Below are 10690 nucleotides of genomic sequence, written 5' to 3' on the forward strand. Positions count from 1 at the left end.
GCTCAAACACTGTGCTGGGAGATCCACTGCTCTCTTCAGAGCCGGCAGGCAGGAACATTTAAGTCTGCTGAAGCTGTACCCACAGCTGCCCCTTCCCCCAGGTGCTTTGTCCTAGGGAGATGGTAGTTTTATCTATAAGCCCCTGATTGGGGCTGTTGCCTTTCTTTTAGAGATGCCCTGCCCAGACAGGAGGAATCTAGAGAGGCAGACTGGCTACAGCAGCTTTGCTGAGTTCAGTTCAAACTTCCCAGTAGCTTCATTTACACTATGAGGGGAAAACAGCCTACTCAAACCTCAGTAATGGCAGATGCCCCTCCACCCACCAAGCTCCAGCATCCCACCCAGGTTTGTGCTTAAAACCCAGGGCCCTGGTGGTGTAGCCACCCAAGGGAATCTCCTGGTCTGCAAATTGTGAAGACTGTGGGAAAAGTGTAGTATCTGTGCTGGGATGCACTCTTCTTCACAGCACAGTCCCACATGGCTTTCCTTGGTTAGGGGAGGGGGTTCCCTGACCCCTTGCACTTCCCAGGTGAGGTGACACCCCACCCTGCTTCAACTCACCCTCCATGGGCTGTCACCCACATACATCTGCTGTTAATCAGTCCCAATGAGAAGAGCCAGCTACTTCCGTTGGAAATGCAGAAATCACTGTCTTCTGTGTTGGTCTTGCTAGGAGGTGCAGACCATACCTGTTCCAATGCAGCCATTTTGCCAGCTAACCCCCAAAAAAGTTTGAAGTTTGAAAATGAAAGATAAAAAATTTTTAAAGAAAGGTAGAATATGGTTTATATAAGATGCCGAACGATCCAAGATGGCCGATCACTAACATCCCGGGATTGCAGCTCTCAGGGAAGGCGCAGAGAACTAGAGAACGCCACACTTTCAGACAAAGTCTGGTCGCTCACGGAGCAGAAGATCCCCCAGTGGTGGAAACACACGAGTCGCCAGCGCGACTCTCGTGGTCAGTGCAGCAGTTCCGCCAGCACCTTGAGGCGGCAGCGCTCGGCGCAGAGTAAACTCCTACGGACACAAGAAGGAAGCCCGACAGGAGAATCCTGGGCAGAAAAGCAACATCAGTTTTAACGCCGCTGCTCTGGCCCTGGGAACTAACAACCTGGACATCCACTCAAGAGACCTAATCTGAAAGTTGGTAATTTCAAAGACGACAGGAGGATAAATTTACAATGACGGGAAGAAACCAGAGTAAAAAAGCTGAGAATACTCAAAGTCAGAACGCCTCTCCCTCTAAAGATGATCACAGTTCCACATCAACAATGGAACAAGGCTTGATGGAGAACGAGCGCCTCCTGATGACAGAATCACTCTTCAAGGAATGGATAATAACAAACTTCGGTGAGTTAAAAGAACATGTTGTAGCCCAACATAAAGAAACTAGGAACTTTGAAAAAAGGTTTGATGAAATCCTATTGAGAACAGACAACTTAGAGAGGAGTATGAGTGAATTAATGGAACTGAAGAATACAGTACAGGAACTCCTAGAAGTATGCACAGGTCTAAACACTCGAATTGTTCAAGCAGAAGAAGGGATATCAGAGGTCAAAGTCCAACTTAATGAAATAAAACGTGAAGAAAAGATTAGAGAAAAAAGGATAAAAAGGAATGAGCAAAGTCTCCAAGAAATGTGGGACTATGTGAAAAGACCAAATTTACGTTCGATAGGTGTACCTGAATGCGACGGAGAGAATGAATCCAAGCTGGAAAATACCCTTCAGGATATTATTCAGGAAAATTTTCCGAAACTAGCAAAGCAGGTCAGCATTCAACCCCAGGTAATACAGAGAACACCACAAAGATATTCCTCAAGAAGAGCAACCCCAAGGCACATAATCGTTAGATTCACCAGGGTTGAAACGAAGGAGAGGATACTAAGGGCAGCCAGAGAGAAAGGTCAGATTACCCACAAAGGCAAGCCTATCAGACTTACAGCAGATCTCTCGGCAGAAACTCTACAGGCCAGAAGAGAGTGGGGGCCAATATTCAACATCCTCAAAGAACAGAACCTTCAGCTCAGAATTTCATATCCAGCCAAACTAAGCTTCACAACTGAAGGAAAAATAAAATCTTTTATGAACAAGCAAGAACTCAGAGATTTTATTACCACCAGGCCTGCTTTACAAGAGCTTCTGAAAGAAGCATTACACACAGAAAGAAACAACCAGTATTAGCCTTTCTAAAAATATACCAAAAAGTAAAGAGCACCAACATAAAGAGGAATTTACACCAACAAATGGATAAAACAGTCAGTCAACATCAAACGGCAGTAACCCTAAATTTAAATTGACTGTATTCCCAATCAAAAGACACAGCCAAAACCCAACGGCATGTTACATCCAGACCTGTTTCACATGCAAGGATACACAAAGACTCAAAACAAAGGGATGGAGAAAGATTTTCCAACCAAATGGAGAGCAAAAATAAATAATAAATAAATAAAAAGCAGGAGTTGCAATTCTTGTATCGGATAAAATAGATTTTAAAGCAACAAAGATATAGTGGTAAAAGGATCAATGCAACAACAAGAGCTAACGATCCTAACACCCAGATAGGAGACTTAGATTCAATGAGACAGAAAATTAATAAGGATATCAAGGACTCGAACTCAGATCCAGAACAAGTAAACTTAATAAATATTTATAGAGCTCTCCACTTCAAATACACAAAATATACATTCTTGTCAATACCACATCACACCTACCCATTAGTTTAAATGAAACATTAATTGGCCATTATTAATACCCAATTTTTTTCAAAATAAAGCAATATTTCCATTTACTCTTCCTCTTTCTCTTCCTCTTTCTTCCTCTCCTTTACTTATTTTTTTTTCTTTCCTTCTCTCAAAAAAAAAAAAAAATGCCTTGGGTGTGGTTCTGCTAAATATTTAAATATGATTGAATGAATGATAGACAAATGAAAAGAAAGCCACCTTTTCAGTCTCCCTTGCACCTTGTCCTGGCTATGAGTCCTAGTTCTGGTGAATAAAATATAAGTAGACTTCTACTAGGTTGGATTCAAGGAAAGCTATTGTTTTTCTGATGAAAAGGAGTAGACTAACACAATCCTTTTGCTCTGTGTCCTTCTTCCTGCTGGAACACAGATGTGATGCCCAGAGGTTTGTCAGCCATTAGGCAAGCCTGATGAAGAAAGTTTCATGCTGAGGATGGTGGATTGGAAAGGCAGGAAATGTCTGGATCCTTGGTGGAATTATGGAATTGTAGACTGCCTTTACACATCTTGTTTTATAAGCAAAAGTAACTCTTTCTTACTATGGTCAAGTTTTCTGTTACTTGCAGCCAGAAACATTCCCAAGTGACAGAACAAGAGAAGTCAATCAAAACGAAAATGAAAGTAAACAATGATCATTAACAAAAACAGTCTCAAAGATGTTAACAGAAGGTGTGTGTGAGGCAAACAGCAAACTAGTACTTAGTTTATTTTACAAGTGCAAATAAAAACAAACATTTTATGTCAATTAAATTAGCAAAATAAGTCAAAGTAATAAAAGTAAATATTGGTTAGCTATCTGCAGAGAAACAGTGCTTATTACTTAGTAAATTAGTTTATTCTTCCAAGGATAATCTGCTATTACCAGCACTGTCACCTTAAGTGTGTGAGACTGGCACTCCTGGCATGTGCCACCTATAGCTCTGGATACCATCTGTGATCATTTCCCCCTGCCTCCTCAGTCTGCTTTGTTGCCTCTTCCTTCTATGGCCAACCTCTAAAAGTAAGAGTACCTCAGGACTTGGTACTTGACACTCTATTCTGTCTCTGGATTCACTCGGCTAGCCCTATGTCTTTAAATACTATCCCCGATATGGTTTGGATATTTGTCCCCTCCAAATCTCATGTTGAAATGTGATCCCCATTGTTGGAGGTGGTACAAAGATGGTAAGAGGTGTTTGGGTCATGGGGGTAGATTCCTCATGAATGTGCACCCAGCCCTGTTGTTATACTTTTAACCAAACTTGTCTATTTAAGTGTATCTCTTGTAAACATTAATAAGCATCTCAAGCCCTAACAGGTCTAAAACACTTGATTCTGCCTTTCCAAAGCTGCTAAATCCCCAGACTTTCTAACTTCAAGTCAACAACAACAGCTACCTAGTTGCTGAAGCCTAACATCAAGGAGTCAGCTGAGATCGCGCCATGGCACTTCAGCCTGGGCAACAAGAGCGAAACTCCACCTCAAAAAAAAATACAATTCAGATTACGTATACAACCCTCTAGTGGTTTTCTACATGGTTAGAATAAAATCCAAATCCCTATCCTTGCCCCATTTGAGCCTGGGAGGTTGAGTCTGCAGTGAGCAATAATGGTGCCACTGCAGTCCACCTTGGGCAACAAAGTGAGACCCTTTCTCAGAAAAAAAAAAAAAAAAGTACTTAAGTCACTGAGCACTCACTTCACATTGCATGTCTTAAATAAACCCCACAAAAATCTGATGGGAATCATGGTTTTGTCCTTATTTTACATCTTAGAAACTGAGACTGAGGGAGTAGGGAGCCAATCCAGATTTAAAATTGACCTCTACCTTCATTGTACCATACTGTCTCTAAGACAAAGAGGCAGGAACACACTTTGAAACTTCCTTTTTTTAATGCTTTAATTCTACTTATTTTAGGGTGCTTGTAGGTAGAAAAATCTATGAAGGCCCAGCTATAGTCATTAAGAGTAAGTTGGCTGGGCGCGGTGGCTCACACCTGTAATCCCAGCACTTTGGGAGGCCAAGGCGGGTGGATCACAAGATCAAGAGATTGAGACCATCCTGGCCAACATAGTGAAACCTCTTCCCTACTAAAAATACAAAAATTAGCTGGGCATTTGGCCCACGCCTGTAGTCCCAGCTACTTGGGAGGCTGAGAGGGAAGAATCGCTTGAACTTGGGAGGTGGAGGTTGCAGTGAGCCGAGACTGCGCCACTGTGCTCCAGCCTGGTGACAGAGCAAGACTCTGTCTCAAAGAAAAAAGAGTAAGTTACTATTGTGACAAATAGTTATAAAGCATACCCCCCCCCCCAATATCCTCTCCAATCGACAAATTAAGGGCAATACAAAATCCAGTAAAATCTGTCATTTTTCTTTCGAGTCTCCACACTTTTAAACATACAAATCTTGTCTCTCTACATACGTTTTCCCACTTTTTCCCCCTTTTTTTCTCTGCATACTTTTGTACATACTAGCCTATAGTCCATTGGGAAAGATATTTCTGTAAACCTCTAAAATAACTGCATTCACATACTTAATGGCCTGCATTTATTATTGAAATCTTCTACTTGTGGATTTGAAATGCAGACCAAAGAGTAGAATTTATTTTTCTTGTCATTGTTTGCTTTCTCTCTTCCTTGTTATTGGAAAAGATATAGAGCTATACTTTATACCTAGTGGCATTTAATTCTGTAAATTGAGTCAATTTCTTAGTAGATGATCTTGGAAACACCCTGTTTTTAAAGGTCTCTCTTAAGCTATAGAACAAGGCCTAGCCTAGTCTGGGAAGCAGAAGTGGTAAGTACTTTTTCAGCTCCATCACCATTTAACATTCTGAAATGATTCCATAGTAACTCAGCTTCTCCTTTTAGCAATAATGATAGAAACTATCATATAGTACTTATGATGTGCCTGGCCCTTTCCTAAGTGCTTTGCATGTATTAGATTATTTCATCCTTCCAACAACCCCATGCAATCATTATCCCTATTTTTTTTTATGGTGAAAAGATATACATATATTTAGAATTAGCCAGCTGGACTGTTTAGATGATCCCAATTTTGTTTACAACATCCAAAGCATCGTAATCAGGAGCCAGTCGAACACACGCCTTCTTCTCTCCATCAGGCCGAATCAGGGTGCTGACCTTGGCCACATCAATGTCATAGAGCTTCTTCACAGCCTGTTTGATCTGTGCTTGTTGGCTTTAACATCCACAATGAACACAAGTGTGTTGTTGTCTTCTGTCTTCTTCATGGCAGACTCAGTGGTCAGTGGAAACTTGATGATAGCATAGTGGTCAAGTTTGTTTCTCCTGGGGGCGCTCTTCCGAGGATATTTGTGCTGCCGGAGTTGCAGTGTCTTGGGCCGCCAGAAGGTGGATGACATGCGGATCTTCTTTTTTGTGTGACTGTGGACACCTTTCAACACTGCCTTCTTGGCCTTTAAAGCCTTCGCTTTGGCTTCAGCTTTAGGAGGGGCAGGAGCTTCCTTCTTCGCTTTCGGCACCAACTTGTGAAAAGGGTCCAATCATTATCCCTATTTTAAAGATTGGGAAATTGAGATATAATGTCTGAATCCATTCTTGCTACTATAACAAAATCCCACAGACTGGGTAGCTTATAAACAACAGAAATTTATTTCTCACAATACTGAGGGCTGGGAACTCTGAGATCAAGGCAGATTCGGTATCTGATGAGGGCTCATTTCCTGGCTCGTGGTTGCTGCCTACTCATTGTGTCCTCACGTGGTAGAAGAGGCAAGGCAGCTCTCTGGGGACTCTTTTGTCTGGGCACTCATTCCATACATGAGGACTATGCTCTCATTCCTAATTACCTTTCAAAGGCCCTACCTCCATCTCCTTGGGAATTATTAATAGGTGTCTGCATATGAATTTTATGAAGACACAAACATTTAGACCACAGCATACATAGGTGAGGTATAACTGACCAAAGTCATAAACCAGTAAGTGCAGAAGTGAAATTCGGACCCAGGCAGGCTAGCTAGCTCCGGAATCCTTGCTTCCGGCCACCAGGGCAATACTGCCTCTATACCCTTGAGTGAGTGGGAAGTCAGTGCTGACCACTGGTGTAACAGCAATGGGTAGAAATGTACACAATTGAAAAAACGAAATAAAAGCCATTATGGCACCACAAAATCTGTTTTTAAGAGGATGGCAATACTGCATAACCAATTTCTGATTATTGAATACTTCATAGTTCCAGAAACAACGTCATGCTCAGTAGTGGAAATGGGACTTTTCTGTCTAGGTGAGGTAACCTTGATATGTGAATTAAGTCATATGAACCATTGATGCTATAGGAACTCCCCAAACTAATATCATACATCAATTTCCATAATTAGAACCCTAACTGTACTACTTCAGCAACATTTACCTGACTTACCCATCCAAACAATCTAATTGTAATTTTGGAAAATATGCTTCACAATGTTGAACGAGGCACTTTACCTCCCATGGGCCTTTTTTCTTGCCTAGTAAAATAAAGCCCAAAAATAATATTACCTCTAAGATCCTTTCCATATCTAACATTTAATGAGTTTCTGTCTTGACCTGTTAGCTTGACAGCAGGAAGCCTAAACTTTTTTTATTCATCATTTCTTACTGCTTCAAAATCCACCAAATAAAGCAACTCCACAGCTTCCTGAATCTGCGTGCTTTCAAATTACAGTCATGTTAAGTTTGGCACTTAAAGTTCAAACAAAAAGCTGCCAGGTCAGCAGTGGGAGCCAGATATTAGGAAAAAAGAGTGATAAAGGAAGATCTGTTCTTTTCTTTGTTGTACACCTGACCTGCCAGTCTGGGGACCCTCGGCCAAATTTACAGTTGGTAGAATCTGGTGTCCTGTGGGGCCTTAGGCAAGTTCCTTTTTTTTTTTTTTTGAGATGGAGTCTCGCTTTGTTGCCCAGTCTGGAGTGCATTGGCGTGATCTCAGCTCACTGCAACCTCTGCCTCCTGGGTTCAAGCAATTCTCCTGCCTCCGCCTCTTGAGTAGTTGGGACTACAGGCATGTGCCACCACACCAGCTAATTTTTTGTATTTTTAGTAGAGACTGGGTTTCACTGTGTTGGCCAGGATGGTCTCGATCTCCTGACCTCATTATCCACCTGCCTCGGCCTCCCAAAGTGCTGCGATTATAGGGTAAGCCACAGTGCCCAGTGGGCAGGTTTCTTAACCTCTCTATGCCTTCGTTTCTCAAGTGTAAAGTAGTCTGCCTCACAGAATGTGGCAGAAAAATGAGTTACTATATGAAAGGCTATAGAAGAGTGCCCTGCACATAGTAAGTGCTATACAGTGTTGTTTTATAGTTATTTTCTGTATTAAGAAAAACTAAGTGAGAACCAGGAGAAGGCAAACCCTTTGAGCTTGAATGGGCATGTCAAAAGAGCTCAAGTGATGGTCCACTAAATGCATCCACCAAGTCAACTTTAATGCTAGACCAACATGAAACTAATGCCCTCCTCATATTTTGAAAATGACCCCATTTCAATTCTTCCATTTAGACACATGTTGAAATTTCAGGCTCCCAAGCCAAGATAGGACTTCCTTACTTTTCCTCCAATTACAAAATAAACTGACCACCAGTTGAAAAAGGAGTGCCTTGGGTAAGGCCTGATCTGTCTATCCTCCCAAAATTTCCCTTTCTCTTTAAGGACCAATCAATAATAGGAGCAAACATTTACACAGGCAGAGGTTAATTAACTTCCCAAGGTCACAGGTATAAGTGGTGGAGCCAGGATTCAAACCCAGGCAGTCTGGCTCCAGAGTGTGTGCTTGTGTGCTAGTAACCATGACATCTTGAGCCAACAACAGACTAAATGCAGCATGTGCATATGTGTGTATGTTTGAAGAAGAGAACAAAAGTACAACCTAAATGATTGGAGAGGAATGCCTGCTGGATGGTTGAAAAGGACCCTCACAGTATACAGAACCTGACACCTGACTCCACATCAGTCTGAGCACAGACGTCCCTATACCTTTCGCTCGGAAAGAAGCTACAGAACATGACCAGAGAAGGCCTCCACTAGCAGAGAATATGAGAATCACCATCCTCATACCCTGGCTGGCCGGGGCAGACACACAGAGAGCAGGGTCTATCAGCCCGGGAAGAGAAACCAGGCAGGAGGCAAACGGGACTTGGAGAACACAACGCGAAGCAAGTCAACCGCCAGCAGTAGCTTGGCGGAAACAGCGGGACGCAGTCCAGACAAGCGCAGCTGTCAGAGGCGCGAGGACTCCGGGCAGCCCCAGCCAAGGGGCAGAATCACAATCAGCGGGTATGTGAACCTCATTCAGTGGCCCTGGCGGCTGCTGCCGAAGGGCTGCGAAGAAAGGCTACCGCATCGCCCAGCAGCCCTGCTGAGACATCGGAACTCCCAGAAAGTAGTGAGAAGAGCAAAATGTAGAAAAAGGCTGAAGATCTGGAGACTTAGATTCCAGTCTGAGCTGCCTACGGCCCTCGTCCCCACCCTAGGGCCACTTGTCCTCTGTGAGCACATCAAACTGGAAATTGTGCGGTAGATGACTTGGAGAGTTGAAGCTTGGAGCTTGGCGAATTGGTTAAGAGACCTGGGCAATCATCTGTGTGTGAGGGAGTATCCAGACTAGAAGGTGGCAGCGCGTTACTGCACAGCAATCTGGGGTTTTCTCCCGCAAGGTGGAGGCCAGTTCTTAGTTTGCCGCATAGATTTGAAGTAATGACCTACCCCACACTCCTTCGAAATTATATTTCCTTCATGTTAAAGATTAGTTGAGTCCTGAAATTTTATATTCATAGATCGGCCTCACTGCAAAACGTAAATTAAGATAACTCTATGTACTATCATTTTATAATAATTAAGAACAACAATAAAAAGTAATTGTTATAAAACAGTTTTGGAAATAACTCAAAGAAGCCCACTCTTCCAGTACCAAGGACAGGATGAGTTGGTACTTTTTTGTTGTTTTGACTGCAGGTGACACACCATGCCCAGCTTTTTTTTTTCTTTTAAATAGAGACAGGGTCTCATTATGTTGCCCAGGCTGGTCTTGAACTTCTGGCCTCAAGTGATCCTTCTGCCTCAGCCTTCGAAAGCACTAGGATTACAGGCCTGAGCCACCACGCTGGCAGTACGTTTTCTTGAAGGCAACCCGAATACAGAATAACAGCCATAAAAATGACTACCTGGCCAGGCTCGATGGCTCATGCCTGTAATCCCAGCACTTTGGAAGGCCAAGGCACATGGATCACTTGAGGTCAGGAGTTCGAGACCAGCCTGGCCAACATGGCAAAAACCCGTCTCTACTAAAAAAGCAAAAATTAGCTGGGTGTGGTGGTGGGCGACTGTAATCCCAGCTACTCGGGAGAATGAGGCAGGAGACTAGCTTGAACTTGGGAGGTGGAGATTATAGTGAGCCGAGATTATGCCACTGCACAACAGCATGGGTGGCAGAATGAGACTCCGTCTCAAAAAAAAAAAGACTAAACCCTTTGCCACAATGGTATTCTTAGAATTCTATTTAGAGAAAATAATTTGAAATGAAAAATATTTTACCAGATATTTATGGCAATGTTACCTGTAATAACTCCCAACTGGAAACACCCAAAATAAATCCACCAACATGGAAATGGCAAAGAATACTACAATAGCTCCCGTGAGAAATACTCAAAACAATGCCAAAGGGTTTTTAAAATATTGTAAAGAGAAAAAAGCATAAGAGAATGTTATACACACACAGGAGACTGTAGAAGGGACTTTGAGGCTGTAAAGCTGAGTAAGGGCAGATATGGGGTTGGGGTGGGAGGTAGATACAGTTCCATTTGGAAGGTGTGCTAGGATCAGCGCTGATGATGATTGTCCACCTAAACACAAACCGAGAACCAAAAACCTGGGGATGCCACGGTCATAAGCAATTTGTTAGTTTATGTATTTTTCTGTCAAATGATTTTTAATTTTCAATGGAAAGTGGGG

General features: G+C 42.6%; 1 pseudogene; it reads right to left on the reverse strand.

Moving 5' to 3' along the window:
• Positions 1–5639: 5639 nt before the first annotated feature.
• On the reverse strand, positions 5640–6248 carry LOC108590898 (large ribosomal subunit protein uL23 pseudogene; annotated as a pseudogene).
• Positions 6249–10690: the final 4442 nt, after the last annotated feature.

Source organism: Callithrix jacchus, chromosome 3 (genome assembly GCF_049354715.1).
Source record: "Callithrix jacchus isolate 240 chromosome 3, calJac240_pri, whole genome shotgun sequence".
Classification (NCBI taxonomy): domain Eukaryota; kingdom Metazoa; phylum Chordata; class Mammalia; order Primates; family Cebidae; genus Callithrix; species Callithrix jacchus.